Source organism: Ursus maritimus, unplaced genomic scaffold, assembly GCF_017311325.1.
Source record: "Ursus maritimus isolate PB19 unplaced genomic scaffold, ASM1731132v1 scaffold_3, whole genome shotgun sequence".
Taxonomy (NCBI): Eukaryota; Metazoa; Chordata; class Mammalia; order Carnivora; family Ursidae; genus Ursus; species Ursus maritimus.
Window position 1 is genome coordinate 39,810,117 of NW_024425563.1, and position 22,117 is coordinate 39,832,233.

Below are 22,117 nucleotides of genomic sequence, written 5' to 3' on the forward strand. Positions count from 1 at the left end.
GGTAATGTGGTGAAAGCATAAATATTCAGTTACCTGCTCTGAGAGCTTCAAATAATGGTCTGAAATGAGTCATGGAAAGGAATCTGATGATTATATTGGAAAGGGGGTTATGCCTTATTTACTTCGTGAGATGTGACTGTAGGTACTGCTCAGGTAAACAGGGAAATGGAGAATGTAGTAAGGAGACATTAAGAATTTGAGTCTGTTTGACCAAGCACAGCAAACTGTTGTCATCCTCCGGTATGGGTGGATAGGGGAAAGAAGCTAAAGCTGACATGGAACTGCCACGAAAGTTCATGACTGAGGCCCAAATTAGGGCGTCTTTGCATGGGAAGAGTAGCAGCCTGACCTGCGAGATTCCTGTGTCAGTCCGCTCCAGCTCACTGATCACCAAGGTTAACGTTTCCTTTTACCTGGATCCTTGACCCGAGTAGTTTCCCCTCCTCCTCTCCATCAGACTAACTTGTTGAGATTTACATCTGCTGCCGAGCTTACTGTTCATTCAGTTGAAGGATTAAAGTCCTGAATCAAGCAGATCCTACCGAATTCCTTAGTCTGATAACTGTGACTGTTTCATGTTTATGTCAGTTTTATGGGGGGAGCTGCAGGAAGTCACTTGCTGAGAAGCATTACAAGAGCATCTAAGATTATCAGAAACTGGACGGCAGTCCTGCTGTACCTGGCTGGGGCTTGTCACGTCTTTGTTTTTGCCCCACGTGGCCCCCTTCCCTATGGCCTGCGATGGGCTATCAGTTCTCATCTTGATGGCAGCAGAGAGTGGATTCTTTCATGCTTCACTACTATCCCAGCCCCTGCTCTTTCCCTTTGCCCGGCCGACATGTATCTGTCATGCTACAAGTTAACGCAGAACAGAGATACAGAGGAGCAGAGGGAAGATGCTGGGGCTAAAGGGGAGCTGGGTTCTGTCCCTGCCATGTAGGACCTTCGTGTCCTTGGGTAATGTACTCACAGACTTCATGCTCCTGCACCTCCACATTTCCCCCAGAAGTAGATTGGTAGTAGTGGGGTGATGATTTGAGTACTTGTGTTCATTTTGGCTTGGTCACAGGTATGGACCCTGGGAACAGATTGTATTCAGCCTAGGGAGACTAACTTGGAAAAGAGGGCCAAGTTCTAGGCTGTGTTTGGCAGGGAAAATGTGGATCCAGTTTGGACTCTCATCCATTTCAGTGGGGCCCTATTTGGTGGGCAGGGGAGTGGGGGGACTGTGGTGACAGGAGTCAGAGCAGACAGTGCCGCTTAGGTGAATGGCAGCTCTGTGCTTCTTGGGATGGGGGTGGGTACAGAATAGTAACCAACCTCTGGCAGGTGCAGAGCAGCCCTCCCAGACCGATGAGGACCTGGGATGAAGCCAGCAACAGGACAGAACCCCATTCCTAGGGGCTGAGATGAGGAGTGGGGATAAAGTCAAATACTTTGGGGATCTCTGGGGGTGCCCCAGCTGCTGTTCTTGCACTGTATATTATTTCATAGCTCACCTTCTGCTGCAGAGAGGGTTTAGACTTCTGCTACAGCTCATTCAGTACCTGGTCAGGCCCATCTCTGCAGCGAGGTTGGGCTTCGTCACCCAGGGCCTGGCCTACTCATGGCAAGCTCCCTTCATCCAAGATGACAGTGTATTCATCTGTTTAATAAAGACCTATTGATTACTTACAGTGTGCCAGGGACCACAATGGACACTGCAGATACAGAGGTGAATCAGATATAGTCCCTGTCCCCAAAAACCTTGCACGTGAGAAAGTATGAGAATGATTTGGGAATGATATCTTCTACTGTTATAAATGATTACATATTGATTTTAAATGCCCATTATCTATTCTCAGGCATGATTTTTCCAATGTTCTGATAGTTTGAGTTTTCAGGTTGGCCTGTTGCTGGCACTGCAAAGGTCATTCTGGATATTTTGCAAGGCCTCCAGAGGACTCCACATTTCTGGAGTCTACATGCCCAAATGAGTTGTTCTCTGCTCATAAAATATTAAAGGATTGCTACATCTGATTGAGTGCTAGACAGCAAATGATAAAACACCCTGTGGTAGGAGGAAAATTGCTTTTTAATGGATTGCCTTTTGCCCATTGCCATATTAAATAAGTTACTAATATGGAAAACAAATCTGAGTGCACCCTGATGTTGAAGGAAATATCTCTTTTTCTTCTGAGGAAAATTAGTTTCACCTACAAATCCATCTTCCTTTGGTTTGCCTGTGTCTGGTTTTCTTTGTTTCTAAGTTCATGGCTCTTTTCAGATTTGTGTCAATAATTGACCTAGAAGATCATGGTTGCTCTAGATCTAGAGCAAGTGTGGAGATCAAAGAAGTACCCGTTAAAGATCTCACTGATTGAGAAAAAGACCTATACAAAAGTGGAAAGATTCAATTTTCTGTGAATGCTTTGTCCTTTGCTTTAACTTATAGTCTTTTGAAGAAACCCACTTCTGAAATACCGATTGTCTTTTGGTGTCCAAAGCTAGCATATTAATATTCAATTAAATTACTGATACCAAATATTTACACGCAGTGTTTTTAAGACTACTTTTTGAAAAGCACTATTTTTCTGCTTCCCAGTGATTAACATTGCAAGAGGCGAATGTTTCATAGTGTGGTATAAAAAACAGTATCTGATCATTTATATGCTTAGAGCACTTTATCAAGCTTATTTAATTGAAGCCTATTACACCCCCAGGAGTTAATCAAGATCAATAGTATCTATGTTTATTAATGAAAAGAAGACTTACGCTTACTGGATATTGTCTGAGGTCACTGAGCTCAAACCAGCGTTCAGGAAGCCCAAAGAATAGTGTAGAAAGAAATGGAAAAGTGGGGTGGTTGCATTTTGGCACTGGAATGACCCGTCTTTGAATCACAGATCAGTTACCTAATTGGATGCCTTGCGCATGTTTCCTGTCTGTTCTAAGCTTCTGGTTCCTTATCTCTAAAATAAGGATAATCCCTGATGCACACAGTAGTTGGGAGGATTCAGTGAAATAATGGGTGCTGCTTTTGTTGCAAGATAGATGGTTTCTTTGCAAATGATAGAATCTTGCTTTCTACAAGCAGACTTCAGGTTAAGTGATGGAAGAAGAACGCTCTGACTTAAGTAACAGCTGGAACCAGGATCTGGAACAATGACTCTCCTCTCTTCACTCTTTACATTCTGACTAAAATTATTCCTTGTAACCTGCTTTGTCCATGAGGCACTTTTGAGAGCAAGGCACTTGTTTTCCCTTAGTTTCAATTTTAAAGATCACAAAGAAGAATACTTACGCATCTTGGTGTGGTCACAGATCCCCATAGTGTGGGTGGTGTAATTGGCAGCTCCAGTTAGAAGAACAGGATTGAAGTGGAGTGAAGAGCAAGTCTTCAGAACAGGTGTATTCGCGTGTGTGCGGTGGGTCAGGGTGTGGGGAGGTGGGAGATGGTGCGCTGACAGGAGAAGGGAGGCATATCACAGACAAACGCAGAGATGCTCGCTAGAGGTGTGAGAAGTCCTTAGGCTGATCCCTAGCTCTTAACTAGGGCTAAAGAGTGGTGACTGTTGTTTGTGTTATTATAACACTGTTCCTAAAACCAAGTAAGTTGTTGAAGGATAAAAGGAAAACTTGATTTCTGACACAATAGGTTAATTACTTATCTTTTGGATATGTAGCAACTCAGCCAGTTATATTCCAATAGCAAGTAGAGCAGAATATTTCTTTTTGCCTCTTTCTTTCTTTCTTTCTTTCTTTCTTTCTTTCTTTCTTTCTTTCTCATTCATTCATTCATTCATTCATTCATTCAGTATATACAGGGCTCTTCTCTATGAGTCAGGATCTAATCCCCGATGACGTGGACTTAGAACACACAAACCATCGTCAAGCAGCCTACATGCTGACTGGAGAGTCTTTCACATAAACAAATAATTAGAAAACACATTGTCACTTGGAGCATTATAGTTAAGTTATGTTAATGTCACTAGAAGGCAGTTGTAGGTTCTTTGTGCTCATGGGAAGTTGGACAGACTAAGGAAGGTAGAGTCTTGGGAGGTGTGACACAGAAAAGGAGATACTTGAGTATGTGGAATCAAGAGATGAAAAGAAAAACCAGGTGAGCACAGGTATGTGTATGGTGGGCAGCAGCTGTTAAAAATTTCAGGCAGTGAGATGTAGGTGAAATACTTGGAGGTTCAGAGAATTCTAGTTCCATGTGGCTAAAGCAGATAGCTTGAGGGAGCAAGCAAATGGAGGAGATGCTGACAGAAAAAGCAAGAGTTAAATCATCAAGATATGCCACATGGAGGAGCTTGGACTTTACAAGTAGTGGGAATTGATAGAAGGATTTTTAGTAATAAGAAATGCCCCTAGTCCTGAGCATAAAATTCTAGAATCAGATTATGTCTTCTGGCTATGACAAGAACTTGTGAGTGTGATAATGTACGGAGCCAGGATCAGGGACAAGCTTACCTCACTCTAGCCCCAGCCCAGCCAGGATAGCAGTTAGGAGGCTTTCAGCTGCAAGTAATAGAAATCCCAACTCAAAATGGCCTATGTAAAAAAACAAAACAAACCCCCCAAAACCAAAATGGTCTATGTAAGAACAACCTTTATTGAATATCATAACTGCAGAGTTGAGTAAGTCCTAGAGATGGTTAACTTAACTGTTCAATAATGCCAGCAAGGACCCAAGTCCTTTCTACATTTTGGTTCTTCCATCCTTGTTGTACAAAATTTGTCCTTAGGCAGGTAGAAACATGGTGGCCATCATCACATGGACTGGGGGAACAAGAGCTGTATCTTCTGGTGAGTCTCTTTTAGATGTATGGAAATGTTTCCAAAAGCCCTTTAGCAAACTTTCTCTCATGTCTCATTGGCAAACACCGTGGCCTATGCCTTTGCGTAACTGAGTCTTTGGTAAGGGGAACAGGATCAGTCATTAGCTGTTCCTTAGACTGGGCACGAAACCAGTCTTCCTTTTTTTTTTTTTTTTAAAGATGTTATGTATTTATTTGAGAGAGTGAGCAAGTGAGAGAGCGAGCATGAGTGGGGGGAGGAAGAGATGGAGAAGGAGAAGCAGACTCCCCCTGAGCAGGGAGCCTGATGCGGGGCTCCATCCCGGGACCCCGAGATCATGACCTCAGCTGAGGGCAGACACTTCACCAGCTGAATCACCCAGGCATCCCGAAACCAGCCCTCCTTGAGAATCACAGGATGATAGGTAGCTAAAGAAAATTGAGTTTCTGTTCAGATAGGGAAAATAGCTACTTGCAGCCCTTAATTCTGTCCCTTTGCTTGGAAAACTCTCTTCTGCATTTCCCTTACTGCTGCAGAAAACTATAACAAATTGAAGTCAGATTACAGCCCTCTGTCATTTTGCCTTTACTGGGAATTGGGGACTACATTAGTATTTTTTTTAATGTAGCAATATTAAAGGTTGCAGAAAAATGGTAATTGAGGTTTGATTATAATGTATTTCATTTCTCATCACTAAGATGCTAGGGCTCCACTACCTTACTTTCCTTTTAGCAAATGTATATTTTTCACTTCCTCAATTATGCTTTTGTATGTGGGTTATTCTCAAATGTATTTTGAAGGGCAGGATGGACATACATTTGTGATTAAAGTTTTCATATTTCCCTGAAACAGTTTTGTCATCTTCACCTATTTGACCATATATAATTAGATTAAAATTTAATAACTACTCTGTTTTGAAAAATACAAGAATGAAATCTACATCACATGCTATGAAAATACTCAGCATTTCCTTACTTTGTCTTTCAGTGGCAATATTTATTATAACACACCAGTGGTGCTGAGTGAGGCACCTTGTATAATTCATCACCTAGACACCTCTGCTTTAGCAAGTAAAAATAACACAGATGAGCAATCTGAAGAACTCTTTGGAGTAGAGCAGCAATTAGAATAGACACTTAACTCTGGGACATTGGTGTTTTTGTACTTTGAGAAGTACCATCCATCACTTTCATTCTTAGAACATTCTGGCTAAAGAAAACTCAAGAAAAGTAGTTTTTAACAATTAATCCTCTTACGGACCTTTTCCCCCACCTCTTAATACTAGCTTATACCCATGCTCCATGGAAAGTTGAAGCATCTCAGATCTTGACTCTGTCTTGAATCTTTATTTTCGACTCTGCTTTCATATTATACTTCAACCTTAAGTTTAATGTAATAACAAACAAAAATAAAGTAAAATAAAATAAATTAAAAAACAATGTTTGAGGCCTGAGCCTGTATTGAGAAAGTTATATCCACTTTTGGGCCAAATTAAAAATGTCAAAGGAGTGAGTATAAAAGTCAGTCGAGAGTAGTGTTTATGATAATTATAAAACGGTTATCAGGATTTGTAATAGTATCACAAGACAGAAGGACCTAATGTAAGATTCTTGCATTCAGAATCAGAGGCACTTGGTAATTGGCATAGCTGATATAAGTAAGGGCTTTTGTGTAGATGGTTAGCCTTCTTGCTTCTTAGTCTCTTGCATTTGTAACCTGGGGACCAACATCATCACCATCACCACCACCACCATGACCACGAGCACCACCACCTTCATCATCGTTCTCATCTCAGAGTTAGATGAAGAAATATAGGTTGAAGTGTTTTGTTAGCTGTAAAATGCCTAATTGTGAAGGAGATAACAACTGAAACATGCACACATTTAGAGACACCGAGATGTAGCTCATCCTGTAGCGAAGTCAACTCTGTGCATTTAGTGACTGCCTTAAGAATTTGAAGTTCTGTGGTGATTGGTTGGTGTTTCAGAAGGCGGGACTTGTAGATCCTTCTAAAATCACAAGGGAATCCTTATCGCCATAGGAAGTGATTGCTGAGAGAAATTAAACTTGGCAGTTTAAAAGAATATCTCAAGCACATCTCAATTACAAATGGATGAAAATAATTCATATTTACCACAGGCATTTTTAGTACTTACTCCTTGTCACATCATTTCTGCGAAGATATGTAGCTGAGAGCATCCAGCATCCGTTACTGTTGTCTCTGAGGTTCTAGATTGAGAGGTGAGCCTGTCTCTGAGGTTTTCGATTGAGAGGTGAGCCTGGTAGGTTTGCCCAACCCCATGATGAAGGGAGACAGACGCAGACCTGTCAAAAGAACACAGATGCCCACTGTCTTCCCTCCCACCCTATAGAATACTTTTCCACCAGCTTCATCTCAAACCTCAGGTTTGGGTGACCGTTCTGATTTCTCCTCTGAGTTCCCGCTAGAGAGGGCATCACATCCTCCTCGAAACTCCTGTAGCATTTTATCTCTGCCTCTTTTATTATGCTTCCTCCTGTTTAAGAATACTTTTTTTTTCTTTAATTCCTGGTCCCGTTTCCCCTAAAAGTTGAGGTGGTTTATTATACAGTATAGAGATAATTTAAAAATACATGGTGAAAACAAAGGTAAATAAAAATTACAGCTAAAATGGATTATGAAGGTTTGCATAGCGTATGTTTTAAAGGCCTTTGTGTTTACCAGTGGTAGACTTTGAATTTGGCTCAAAGATTAGTCCCAGGGAAGCAAGAGGGGCTCAGTGATAGAAAACAGATGAGTGCACATCTCATATGAAGAAGCTCGATGTGTAAACCCGAATGCTAATTTCAGTTAAGGGTAAAATAGTTAATTTCGGTTAAGGCTAAAATAACACTTAATATTTGTTAATGATGATGGAATAGACATATTCTTAGCATTATTTTTTAGAAGCTAAAGTAAAGGAGCCAACACTATATTTAAAATTGTGATAACGAAACAGTTTTCCCATTGAAAGCTGGAACTAAGAGTAGGGTGCTATCAAATGCTAATATTCACCAATATTATTTCTCCTTGATCTAGAAGACACAAATAGAGGTATAGTTCACTGACAGAAACAACGTATTTTAAATTATAGACAAACTATCTATGTAGAAATTCCTGAAGGAGCGAAGAAAAGCGAAGAAAAGTTAGAATTCATATAGTTCAGAAGAGTAGCTACACAGTGGGTAACAAAAAATTGGTAGCCATTCCATGTGTGTGTCAGCAGTAATTAGTTAATTATAGGATGGATAAAAAAGATTCTTTTTAGTAGTGTCCAGACAAATGTAAACTACTTCAGATTAATCCTAATGGAAAACATCTCAGACTTAGATGTGAAGAAATCTGTAAGACTTCACTAAGATATACAAGTTAAAAATAAAGAAATAAATGAATGTTTTATCTGGTAGGAAAACATTAATATTAAGATAAAGATGTGAGTTCCTCCAAATTGGTATGCCGGCTCTAGATCATTCCAGAGTACCCACAGAAACTGGGATGGAAACTCCACAGAATGATTGTGGGGTTCATTTGGAAGAATAAGGAGGGGAAATTGATAAGGAAGGACTGACAAGGGGAACGCTGCAAAACGAATGGACATAAAAATATATTCTTTTTTAAACCATTTTTTCCAAGGAAGTCCAAAGAACTCATTCATATATACCTTTCACCCAGGTTTCCCTATTGTGTTAATGTTTTCCACATTTGTTTTACCATTCTCTCTCTTTTTATGCGCACACACATGCACACACAGACATGCATTCACACATATTATTAAATTATGAAAACTTTTTATGACAGGAAAAAAATTAAATATAATTTGAAGAAAAATAAATTAAAAATGATTTTAAATTGGATCCAGCTCTGGCCTGTTGTCTGTTGGAGTGAAAGGTCCTGGGAGCCCTGCCTAGCAAGAGGCTTCCCCAGAGAGCTGGGAGGAGGAAGGTTCTGGGTGCTGCGGGATGAGCCATCATCACGAAGCAGTGTTGAGAGCCTGGCTTAGAATACTCAGCACCGGAAGTCTGAAAGAGGCTCGCCGCCAGCTGACAGCAACCCAGTACAGGTCAGGGGGTGTGTGCTGATGAAATTTATGCCCACCTTTCCTTCTGTTCTACAGCCCTGTGGGTATGGCTGACCTAAAACCCAGTAGTAACATGGATGAGGAACTATGGATTTCAGGACATATAGCTTCTTATAGAAGTTAAAACATTATAAAAAAAGACATAAAAGTAACAGGATCCCAGTAGATGAAAGAGACCATTTGCATGAATGGTACCTTTACTTCTCATCTGTTAAATCATTCTAGTATTAAAGTGCGTAGTCTCACTCCAAAAGTGTAAAATGTAAAACCATCTTTCCCTAGTTCTGTACCCTGGGCTTGGACCCACTGGCTGTTTTTCCAAAGCAGTAATTTAATCAGCCTCCCCAGCGTTTATCGTAGGATTGTGATGTGCCAGGCCATGAGTTTAAAGGTCCTTGTATGCCATAATAGTAGCATATTAATTTGGAAAGGAAGCATGAAATTAGAAAGTATAAGCAGAATGCTGAGAGACTCAAATCGGTGGTAGAGTAAAGTAGACCACGAAGAGAAAGGAGTTAAAACAACAGTCAGAATGCCAAACTGCACTGAAATAGTGGTGAAATGCTATCCTGTAAGGTTTTTAAAATCAAAACAGACATGAGTAAAACAAAAACAAACGCAAAACCCAGAAACACGTTCACAGCTTTTGTCTTTAACTCACTTGCCACAAACGTGCTTTTCCTCCTGAGGGAGTCCCCAGTGGTTGGGCGAGCAACAGAGGACAGAACGCTCTAGGATGCCTTTAACAACTTCTCATCCTTCACCTCAGGCCTTTGGATGGAGAGATTTTCCTGGTGGTTGGAGTAGATTAGGAGGTAGAGGCCAGTGGAGTCTCCCACCCCTGGGCTCTTGAATTTCAATCAGAAACCACTTGCTGCTTTATGGGACTCCTGGCTGGCTCAGTTGGTTAAGCGTCTGACTTTTGATTTCAGCTTAGGTCATGATCTCAGGGTGGTAAGATCAAGCCCTGTGTTGGCACTGAGCATGGAGCCTGCTTAAGATTCTCTCTCTCCCTCTCCTTCTGCCCCTCACTACCCCCCACTTGTGTGCACCCTCTCTGTCTCTCTCATAAAAGAACAAACAATCCATCCAAACACTTGCTGAGGTCAAGATAGTAAAAAGAATTCATTTCTAAAAATGAAAATGATCAGTGCCATTTATTAGATGCTTCCTACATGGCGGGCGATTCCCTGAGGTCAATACTCTGTTAACCCTTTCAACATCTCCATTTACAGACGAGGGGCCTGGGCCCCTCCGACAGGTTAAGTAGAATGAGGTCACATAGGCAGTTAGATCCAGTAGCTGTTGTGGGATTCTGTTGTGCTCTTTCCTTTTCACTCTTGCACAATGCTGTAAACCACTGCTTTCATTTTTTAAAATGTCTCGTCTTCCTCAGAGGCTGTAAGCTCCTTGAACAGGAGACTCAGTGAATTCATCTTCCATCCTACCCTGTAGTCCAGTGCTTTACGTATAGTGTGCACTTACTAAGTATTTATTGCATGAATAGAGTGGCTTTCTATTTACTTTAGGGTCAGCTCCAGAAATATTTTTCAGATATCACTGAATTTTTTTTGAACTTTCTGTGTTACCCTGAAACCTCTCAAACAGCATTTTTTTTTTTCCTAATAAAGTGAGAATGAGTTCTACAAAAGGGTGCCTCCTCAGTCCTCCCCCTTCTCTTCCTCCTCAGGATAATTTAGTGAGAAGGCCTACTGAGTCTAAATTTAAATCAGAAAATATCAACACTACAGTATGTTCCCCAAAGAGGAAAAAAATGATCTATTTTCAGTCTTGTGTTTCAGAACACACAGCTGTGTGACTTCCTAATTTATTGTATTCCCAACTGCCTCCAGACAGTTCTCGGCTTGCTTCTTCTTTCCTACCCACCCCGTGGATATGGGAGATGGGGCGGACTTTAGCAGTCCAGAATGAGGATGCAGAGAAGCCAGTGAATTGCTCCTCCAAAGACGCCTGTTGCCTGCGCAAGTGCGCCCAGCAGCTAGAACCTGAAGGGAGCCGGGTTTCCTGAGATGGCTGCTGCAGGCTAGGAAGCCAGCCACCAGCTCCTTTAGGTCAGTCCCAGCTGACTGTGTGCTGCTTTGGGGGGTGGTCATTCCCCTGCCTCTAAGGAGCAGGACACCGCCTTGGATCCCAGCAATCAAGCCCCACGCGGCTTCCCTTAATTTGGCTTTCCAAGGGTTTGACCATGAGAACAGATTGCAGCTGTGGCCTGAGCGTCTTTAGAAGTGTGAATCATTTTTTTTTTTCTGAAGAAGCTATTTTGAGCTTTATAATTGCATATTTCATGTTGTTTTTTTCATAGAGTAAGGAGAATGACTTGCATTTTTTTTAATAGCTATCTGCTGGTTTCTTTGCTCTTCTGTCTTGTATAACCTAGGCCAGTGATTTCTGAACGCGGCTGTGCATCAGATTCATTTGGGGGAGCTTCTGGGAAATATAAATTCCTGCCATGGAATCCAGAAATCAGTATAGGATAGGCTGGTGATGGGTAGTAAGGAGGGCACATATTGCATGGTGCACTGGGTGTTATATGCAACTAATGAATCATCGAACTTTACATAAAAAAATAAATAATAAAAATTTAATTAAAAAAAAGAGAGAAATTTGCCAATTCATTCCTAGGCAGCTGGCTCTCCTCTTCTAAGTTTGGGAATCTCTGTTGAAATTCCTTCATGGTAATTTGGATGTTGGTTAAATGGATATCTTGACGGGGTGGTAAAAGCTCTAGACTGGGCATTAGAAGTCGCAGATTCTAGATCTGGCTCCATTCTGACCAGCTCTAGATAAGCCTCTTCTCCTGTGTGGTCTCCTTAGTCTCTTCTGGTATAAAACCATTATTGCCCAGGTGGCTACCAGTTCCAGTGCTGCTGTGTTAAGCAAAGTCCTTTGTGTGTACCCAGTCTAGTGGCTCTAACCACTAAATAAGTTGACTAAAACTTGGCCATCATCAGTTCTTGAGTGATGTGTATAATCTAGGCTGGTATTGGATTCTGTGCCAGAGAATTAAAGAATGTCCGAAGACCTTGTTAGGAGGGGTTCCTGGTGATAAGACAACCTGGCAGCCTGGACCGAGAGGACTTGCTTTCTGCCCTACAGATATGACTGCTCTCACCTTCTGAGTGTAAAATTTAGTCTAATGTGCTTTTTCCCACTCTGAATTTTTTCCTCTTTTGAAATATCAACTTTCTTGCCAGCAAAGAGTTCTTTGAGAAGAATTAAACCTTAATTTTGCCAGAACAGATAAAGGAAATGGCAAAAAACATTCCTCTGAATTTATTCTTCCCTGCCTGGCTGATTTCACACTGTCGTTTCCCACCTTGATTCTCTCGGCTGGGTTTGGTGGCTCTTGCCTCTCTATCATGTGGCGNNNCTGTTGGCTGAAGCAGCTGCCTCTCCCATCTTTACTTGGAAACAGGAGAGTTTAAATAATCCTGAAACTTGGAAGAAGAAACAAGCCTAAATCCAAATGCTGTTTAACATTTCTGCAAGTCATACCTATTCCCACCCTGAGAAACACAGCTCTAATGGTTCTTTGGCTTTTATTGGCTGTGTAATAGTTTGAGGAATTGCTTTGTACTGGAGCCCAGACAAAGCCGACCAAAAAGCACACACTTTATGTCCCATCTCTACATGCCCAAGTCATAACTAATCCTGACTCTTCTCTGTCTCATTTATGTTATCAGAGGAAAACCTCAAATTTAAAGCCCCATGGATTGACAGTTCTGATCAATTAACACACTTCTGTTTTGAGTTAGGCGTTTACCTTAATGCATATACTTTAACAATCTTTCCTATTCAATTTTATTCTAAAAATGAGCTAATACCATCCTTGGTCCTTTGTCACCTGATTCTTTTCACTTAATGTGTTACAGACCTCTTTCTTTCCAGTAAATGTATTCATTTGCAGTTTATTCAAACTTTCAGTAGTTTAATAGTATTTCATTTCATATGCGTATTGTCATATTGTGGATATAGATATAAACAGTACCACATTTTATGGAAGTATGGGTCTTTTATCAACAGATTACGTTGTTTACAAATTTACAAATTTTACAAAATTTGTAAAATTTTGTTTTTATAAAGAGCACCTGGATGAACATTTGGCCAGTAAATGCGCTTAATCAACACCTTAGTACTAGGGCTGTAGCAGGGAAATAAAACAGAATACCATCTCTTTCCTTAAGTTGCATATATTTATTTTACTTAGAGAAAAAAACAGACAATAAAGAAAGAAGTGTGCCGCATGGTGGAAAGTGCAATGCAGAAAAATCAGAACAGGGAGGATGCATGACATTGCCTCACTGAAAAGACTGTGTTTATCACAAACGTATGAATCTAGTGAGGGAGTGGGCCAAGACAGTATCGGGACAAGAGTTTTCCCCAAAGAAGGAATAGCAGTATAAAGGCCCTGAGGCAGGAGTGTCGAGCTTAAGAAGCAAAGAGCAAGGAGGCCAATGTGACGGGAGCAGAGAGAAATAGGTGGGGAGTAGCAGGAGATAAGGTGGGGTTGGAAAGTGGAGACATTCTGACACTGTAACAAATTTAGCTTTTACCCTGAATGAAAAGAAAAGCCATGGAGCGGAGTGAGCATACCTGTGACATTATATAACTTACCATTTGAAATAAATCATCTGGGTGATCTGTGGACATTAGACTCTAATACACTCCATGACAGTAAGCAAGCTGAGAGGTGACAGTCATTGGAACAGGGTGTTTGCAGTAGAGACACTGAAAAGCGGTCGGAGCCTAGATGCCCTTCAACAGACGAATGGATTAAGAGGATTCCAGATATATTTTAAAGGTAGAACCAAAAGGATTTCCTTGACAGATTGAATGTGGGTGGGAAATAAAAAGAAGAGTTGAGGATGGCCAGCCAGAAGCATGGACTTGTCATTGAGATTGATGGAGAACATCAAGGACCAGCAGTTTTGTTTCGGTTATGTTAATTTCAAGATGCCTTTTAGACATGGAGTGGAGATGTTGATTTCGTAGTTGGATATATATATGACTAGAGTTTAGGGGATGATTCTGAGCCAGAGATTTAACTTTGGGCATCATCAGCATGGAGACAGTATTTATAGCTGAGATTGGATGAGACCAGGGTTCAGCCATGAAATACCCTAAAAGTCGCTGACTGGGGAGAAGAGGATGAACTGGGAGAGGAATCGTAGGGATGTAAGAAGCATATCAAGAGAAAGTTCAAGTAGAGGTGGAGGAGAGATTGCCTGTAGGAAATGCTGTAGATGGTGGAAGTACATGAGGACTAGGAATTGACCGTTGATTTTAGCGATGATCAATGCGGTCAGGGGTGACCTGAGCAAGAGCAGTGTCACTGGAGTGGTGGGAAGAGATCCTGACTGGATGGGGTAACAGCAAGTGAGGTACGGTACGGGGATTAGGATGGTGAACACGGAAGAGTGACAGCATGGTGTGAGGCGGGCTGCCAGGGGGGTGACGCAGAGTCAGCCTTCAGAAACCTTTGTAGCGGTTTGACATGGCCACGTATTCAAGCATGAACATTTTTCTAGTATTTTTATTTTATTTTTTAAGAGTGTCTGTTTCCAGTCAACACATTCAAAGGGAAAAACAAACTGGTCCTTCCCCTCATAGTTTGAGAGGTACCAGTGTAGGTGACTGTTGAAAGAGGTTTGCTTTAGAGCGGAGTAGAAAAATAAGGGGGAAGCTGGAGGGGAAGTTACAGTCAAGTGAGATTTTTTTAAAATGATGGTAGAAATTATAGCTTGTTTATGGCTCATAGGAATGATTAAGTAGAGAGGGAAAAAGTGATGATGAAGGAGACTATATCTCTGTGGCTACGTCTTTGCTCACATCTTTAATAATTTCCTTAGTGAAATACCTACCAATGGATCCTGAATCAAACAGTACATGCCTTTCATGTTTTTGTAATCCAATGTAAAATATGTGCATTGTTGGAATATTTTTAAATGTGGAGAAGGAAAACTAATAAATCGTCCATTATCCTATCATCAAGATAGGTTGGTATTTTTTTTCCCATAAAATGAGATTAAATTATGTTGTTTTAAATATTCTATTCTCTCCATTTAATATATTGTGACTATCTTCCTACAGCAATAAATATATACTTATATCATTATTTAATGCCTGTTTAATATTTCATTGTGTGGATCAACCATAACTATTTTGACCAGACTCTTACTACAGGATATTTAGGGATGTTTCCATTTTTAGTGGAACTAGCTCTGTGATGAACATCTTTGTAATTCCGTCTGATTATTTCCTCAGCATTAATTCATAGAAGTTTAACATGTCAAGTGGTCTGAAATTTTAAGGCTTTTTATTCCTTTACAGTTTTCCCCCAGAAGGACTGAAGCATCCGCACCCACTGAGCAGGCCTGTAGATTTTAGGACAAGGTTGAACACAATTTTTTGAACTACTGAGAAACTTGGGGGTGGAGGAAGAAACCTGAGATGGTGAGATTTGGGGTGGTGATATATAGGGAGACATTCAGACAGGTAGACACAGACCTAATGGATACAGACATGACAGAGATTTATAGAGTTAGATATGATCGATACTTATTTATACCACAGCCGCATTATGACTTTCATGAGACCTAGGTGCTTTTGCCTTCGTGGGCCTCTTCCTCTTTAAAACTGTGTTAAAATTTATAGTTTTGACTACATTGTAATAAAGATGAATATCATCCAGGCTGGCTTATTATATATTCATTATTATCCTATTTTTGTTTTTCTTCAATTTTAACATTTCATGGGCTTCTAAAGTATCTCTTGCTTGCAGAACTGTGCCTGCCTGGCCCAATGTATGGGTCAGCCCTGATGATGCTTCTCTACGCTTTTAGTATTTCTAATAATGAATAGATATTACTTAGGACCAAAAAGAAAAAAGAAAAAAATGACAAAATTTATAAATACTCATGGTCCCTAGTAGGTTTCTTTAGGGTTTTTTTGGTTTTTTTTTTGTTTTTTTTTTCCGCAAAGGGAGAAGATATTTTCCTCTTATATTCCCTCCCACTTCCTCCCTAGCAGTGGGCTGTAAAGGGAGACCTGGCTCCTGCTATAAAGAAAAAATAAATCCTAACTCACTTCCCTCCCAAACTTGGTGCTACTCCTGATCCCTGGTGTCACCGTTTACCTAATTGTTTGCCCTGAGACTGATGTCATCCTTGGTCACAGCCCCCACATTCATGGCCAGTCAGTGACTCAAGTCCTGTCCAGTCAGCACTTAAAGGTTTTTCTTTTCTTTTCTTTTTTAAATTGAGATGTAATTGACATCTTACTTTGTATTGGTCTTAGGTGTGCAAATGTAATGATTCGGGAAGGGAAGCTGATACATGTTTATATTGTGACATGATCACCAGAATGAGTTTAGTTAACATCCAGCCCCTCACATAGTTCCACATTTGTGTGTTGTGATGAGAACTTGTATGATCTATTCTCTTAGCTCCTTTCAAATATACAGTATTGTTGACTATAGTCACCATGCTGGACCCTACATTCCCAGAAAGTTTGTACCTTTTGACCCCTGAAGATTTCCGTCTCCTGATTGTTCTATTTCCACTGCCGTTACCTGAATTCAGATCACCGTGGTACTGCCTCCACACCGGCCTCTCTCGTCCATCCCTGCTCCATCCTGCAACCAGGGCTTTATCTCAGGCATAAATCAGGTCTGTTTACTCTCATTTATTAAAATGCGATGGCTCTTGTAGGCTTCTGTTTTCTCTCAGAGTAAAGTCCAAACTTCTTTTTACCACCCCCATGCTCCAGAAATCGCACCATGATGTACTTCCTGTTTACTCTGGATCTTTACACACACTGGCTCCTGATCCTAGAACACCCACCCCCCACTTCTTTGTGTCCCCACCTCAGACCCACTCTCCAGCCCCCCACTTCCTGACAGCACCCTTCCACAAGGCTGCTCTTGACCCCTTATCTTTCCCCATTGAGGCACATCTCACACTACATGGAAATTACTTGTCTGTCTTTGCACATTTTTCTCCCTCCAGCTCCATCTGCTTCATAATTAGTGTCAGTTCCATCCAGATTCTTGTGTGAGGCTGTCCGTCAATCAGCACAGATAAGAGGCCTGTCGAGGTTGCATGGGTGGCAGCCGGTGGTGCCATATAGAACTGGACATCAGACAGTTTTGTTGAACCGATTGTCTCTGGGGTTATAATTTGGACAGTTAGTAGTCAATAAAACCTCTCAGTCAGGACAAGCAATGTCATGTGGGATGACAGAAGGCAGTGGGATGGGTCTTAGCCGCAGCATCTGACACACAGGAAGAGCTCAGCAGATACTGTTTGTCACCATCATCCCGGTGGGGTGGCATTGGGAATCTTGGCCCACCAGGGCTTGTCCTCTGCTCTCTGGAGGCTGCCTGTTGGGTGAGGGGGCAGCCCCAGGCCAGCATGGGTTACTGTCAGTCAGATGGAGGTCAGAAGCCAGCAGGTGAATCCTCTGGTTGCTAAATTGTCACCGGCAGGATCAAGCTCTTTGTTTTCTTTGTGTGAGCGTGGGGCCCAAGTTTCTTTGCAGCTCTTGGCTTTGAGGAAAAATCAGAATCACAGCCCTTGACACTTACTGAGCTATTTTGGTTAGCTAGAGGGTTGGGTTTTCAGAAAACAAATGATGAGAAAACAACAAGACAAAGAAAAACCAGACAAAACCCAAATATATCTAATCCTCTGGCTGTTGACCCATTTTGTTTCTCTCTTAAAACATTGGCCATCATGGCTGGTTAGAGGGTAAGAAGAGGACCCTAGGACCTTTTTCTCTCTTTCTGGGGTCTTTTGTCCTTACTGCACCAGTTCTATGCCAAGTGGTTGCCAGCATATGTGCTTAAGATAATAATATAATTTGTATTGTTTTTGAATATTCTTTGTGAGTCATGACCTTGAGTCATTTGATTTCTAACTTTGAATAGTTCATGAGATGTGGTTGTAGGTATTTTATCTGAAGGAATAAGAAAAAATATATATCTGTAAGGAGGCAGTCAAATGGATTACTCTCTTGAAGTAATTGCAAATAGTGACTCATCACGGGTAATGAAATCACTTTGGTGAATTTTGAATAGTGTTTTAAAAAATGGAATAAAATAATTTTTCGAGTGCTTCACAAGTAGCAAAGATAAGTGTTTCATTAGATCAGTTTTTACATTCATCTGCATGCATATTGGGACGTAGCACAAAATGTGTCTCGTGCTGTAGGTCACAGGTGAAAAAATTTAAAAGCCCGTATCCCCTGCCCTGTCAGAAGGCAATTCACTCTGAAATTCCTTACTCAATAGAGCATTGTCTGTTTTTGCATTAATGTCTGCATCACTCCTTTTCTGACTCAAACATGTTATTCTGTCAGAGCTTATCCGAAAGGGTGAGTTGCCTGCCACGCCGTGATCCGAGTGAGGTTGATTATCATCCGTAGACATCTGCATGGTTCCTGCTCACATCTTTTCTCTTAGTACTACTCCTGGCTCTTAGTGATATCCCTGAATTCTCAGGCTTGTTCCTCTTAGAAGAGCTTCCTTATAGATTAGAAAATGAGAATCGTGTATGTTGACATTTCCTATGTATGCATAAGAGGGAGCCCCAAGGCACATCCTTAAATGAAAGGACGGTGTCAGTCCTTTGTGCCAAAAATGACTGGTACCTTAAAACAACTTTTGTGTTTCTGATTTATTTTGGTGTTTTCCCAGTGTTGTGTCTGAAAGGGGATATTGTGTTTCAAATAATTCCAAATAGAAAGCCATCAGCCGCCATTTATATAAAAGCCTGTATCTGAAACCCAAGCAGAAATGTCTGGTTCAGTGATAAACACCCTTCATTCCTCCCGGGCCCCCTTTCACTCACAGTTGAGGGAATGTGAATGAGAGTAAGTGGGGCGTGAGAAGGCAATTTCCAGGTCCTGACTAACAAGAAAATTGAATGGTCATTCTCTCCTGTGCAAACCCAGGACTGTGGAAAACCCGCTATTGCTTGGGGTCTTTAAAAAATCTGGCCTCTGTCTGCTCTGCTGACCTCATACCCCTAAACCAACTTCCACAACCAGCTTGCGTTTTGTTGAGCTAGAGCCCATTTGCAGCTCCCTAAGTAAGTCAGCCCTCCTCCACTATGCCTTGGCTCCTTGGCACAGTCTCCTGCCGCTGCTTTTGGTCTAATGTCCACCCAGCTTCTGTGGCCCAGGTTAGTGCCACAAAACATTTGGGGACCCTCTTTACTCATTTGAATTCACTGTACTTCTTTTGATCACCTACCATATTCTAAGAACAGTACTCAAGTATGATAGCAAAGAAAACATGATTCCTGTCTTCATCCTTTCTCCCTCCAGAGACCCCAGCTTACAGAATTATTAGACAGATATCTGCTGAGCATCTGTGGTGTCCCACATCTGTTCCAGGCACTGGGACTCCACTGATCTGTTGAAGATAATCTAAAAGTCAGCTGTGTAGAATTACCTTTATGCTCCTCATTAACTTATATTCTAGAAACAAAGTAAAAGACTAATAAGGCTATTTTCCCTGTGGTAATCCTTTGATTTCTATCACTGTTTAGACAAGTGATGTTTTATAGTATATATTTCTTTTTGAAATTTATAACCTTTAAAGAGGATCAGTATTCTAATTTTTTTAAATAAATGATCACACAATAATTGCCCTTGATTTTTTCCTACCATTTCTCTACCAAAAAAATCACATGAAAGTAGCATCATATCATATATATATATGTGTGTGTGTGTGTATGTGTGTATAATTAAGATTATAAAATTAATACATTAAAAATAATATTTTTAAGAAACAGTGAACAACCATTGTTGAAATTTTACAAAGTAGGAAAGACATTTCAGGAAGAAAATTAAAGCCACTCACTCTCCTGCACCCGGAGGTGACAGCTATAGGCACAGTGGTATGTTTCCTTCTACCGTCTACTGTGTCTCTATTTGTACCCACACATTATCTGTATTATACGTATGTTTGCATATACATGTAAATAGAAAAAATATGGGCTCATACTGCCTCTATAGTTCAGAATCCGGTTTTTCTCTTCACTCACAATGATCATATCTATAACATCTTTCTATAACTTCAAATATCCCTCAGAGACACATTCATTGATGACTCAATATCATTCCATTGTGTTGCTATATCATAATTTATGAAATAGGTGTTTACTTTTATATGTTGGAGTTTTTCCTAATTTTTACTATTATAAACACCTATAAATTATCCTTGCAGATAAATCTTGCATTCATCTTTAATCTTTGACTTAGAATAAATTTCTAGAAGTTAATTGCTTGTCATGTCCACCCTTAAGTTCTGGGTACCTCTTGCCAAACTATTCTCTGAAAAGGTCATCTCAGTGTGTGTGTCCCCTGAACAGAATATGAGAAAGTACCTGTTTACCACACAAAGTACAGTCGTAAAAGAACAACAAAACCAAGAAACCAAGAAATCGTTAATCTGAGAGTTCAAAATGTTGTCTTGTTCGTGGCTATATCATGAGAAATGTTAAACAGTTTTTGATGTATACACTGGCTATTTTTAACTTTGTGTATCAAAATGTTTATGTCCCTTCTAATGACATGAGAATCACACATGTCTTACATTGTATAAATATGGAAAAACAGTGACACTGTCAGGTGGCATGCGTTTTTCATACACAGTCTGGTAATATTGATTCTTTGAGATAATGAGACTAGGTGATTCTCCTTTGGAAAATGCATGGGGTCATGATTTATTTTACTTAGATATTTCAGGCTGTTTTAAAAATAGTAAAATGGAGGAACTATACATTGACTTGCATTCCGAAGTAATAACAGACCAAGTTGTGAGCGGCCAATCCCTATTTTCAGAGGGGACTCTTTTAGAAAAGCCCCCTTTTTAGGCATTTCATCACTTTGGGGGGGCTCTTCTCTATATTGAGTTGCCAAAAAACTGTGGGGTAGTTGGGGTAGTATTTAATTTTTCAAGGTTTTAGATTCTTCTTTATTTAATACTTTTATTAAAAGAGTGGCATATGATACTGTAAAGTATTTTATTTAGGAGATTTAAAATGAAGAGAATGCCTCTCTCTATCTTCAACTTGTTTCTTTTTGTTTCCTAGCTCTTGGCAGTGACTTTGATTTGATGGGCTCTGTTAGTGCTTTTTAATTGCATGTACTAATTGTGTGTGTGTGTGTGTGTGTGTGTGTGTGTGTATAATATCATAGAACTCATTGTTTTTAATGGATAAATAATATTCTAGAACAAGGTCTGATCTAAGATAATTCTTGAAATTTGAGTGCAAATAGTGTTAGGTTTATCTACAGGGAATTTTGTTTAATCTGTTGGAGAAATTGAAGGGCCTAGGAGATGATCTTTTTGGCTAATGTTAGTAGAGAAGATATGGTAGAATGAGTTTTTATTTTTTTTAAGTTATGCCAAATAAAGGAAGATGATACCAAACTTAATTAGCCTCTTTACTTGATAAATTTATTTAACTTTGGGAGCCTAATTAAATTTGGAGGAGAGGAGTAATAAACTGAATGTGCACTGTCAAGGGGCTGTCTCTGGAAATCTGTCTAGGAGAGTTGAATCAAAACATCCAAAATTGATTGCTGTTTTGGAACAATAGTCCCACTCAAAACTCTTCCATACAATTATGAAATCCCTTGCTGGTTTCTTCTTGAGAGTGTGAGGCTAGCTTTGAGAAGAGACATTTTTCCTAGGTTTGGGAGTATGGTGAGGAATATGAGGTGTGTTTGGATGTGAATGTGGATGGGAGGGATGAGTGAACCAGGTAAGCTTTATTTTGTTTTGCTTTTTTCCTTCTTTCTTTGAGTCAGGTTTATTGAGATATAGTTAGCACAGTAAAGTTCACTCTTTTTAGAGGTACAGTTCTTTAGTTTTGAGAAACATATACAGTCATGTAACCACCACAGTCAGGATATAGACTATTTCCATCTCCTCAAAAAGTTTCCTCTTGACAGTTTGCTTAAGTCTTTGATCAGTAGTTCTCAGCCAGGAGAGAATCGTGGGGGAGGAAGTAGTGAAGTTAAATCTAACATGACTGACATAAACCTCCAGTAAGTTTATATATTCATTTCTTAGACTTACACTACTATTCCTTGATGAAAGTGTCCCTCTACCCCCTTGTGAATCACACAGAAAGGAATATCACAGTAGAGAAAATAGATGGCATATTTTCCTTTCCACTAGATTACCACACTTTGCTTAATCC

The 22,117-nt window shown here is 40.3% G+C and overlaps 1 protein-coding gene across 9 annotated transcripts in view; it reads left to right on the plus strand.

The window, feature by feature from the left end:
• ELMO1 (engulfment and cell motility 1) overlaps window positions 1-22,117 on the plus strand; it is a 527,822-nt gene that overhangs the window by 279,051 nt on the left and 226,654 nt on the right. The gene's annotated exons all lie outside the window — the stretch shown is intronic.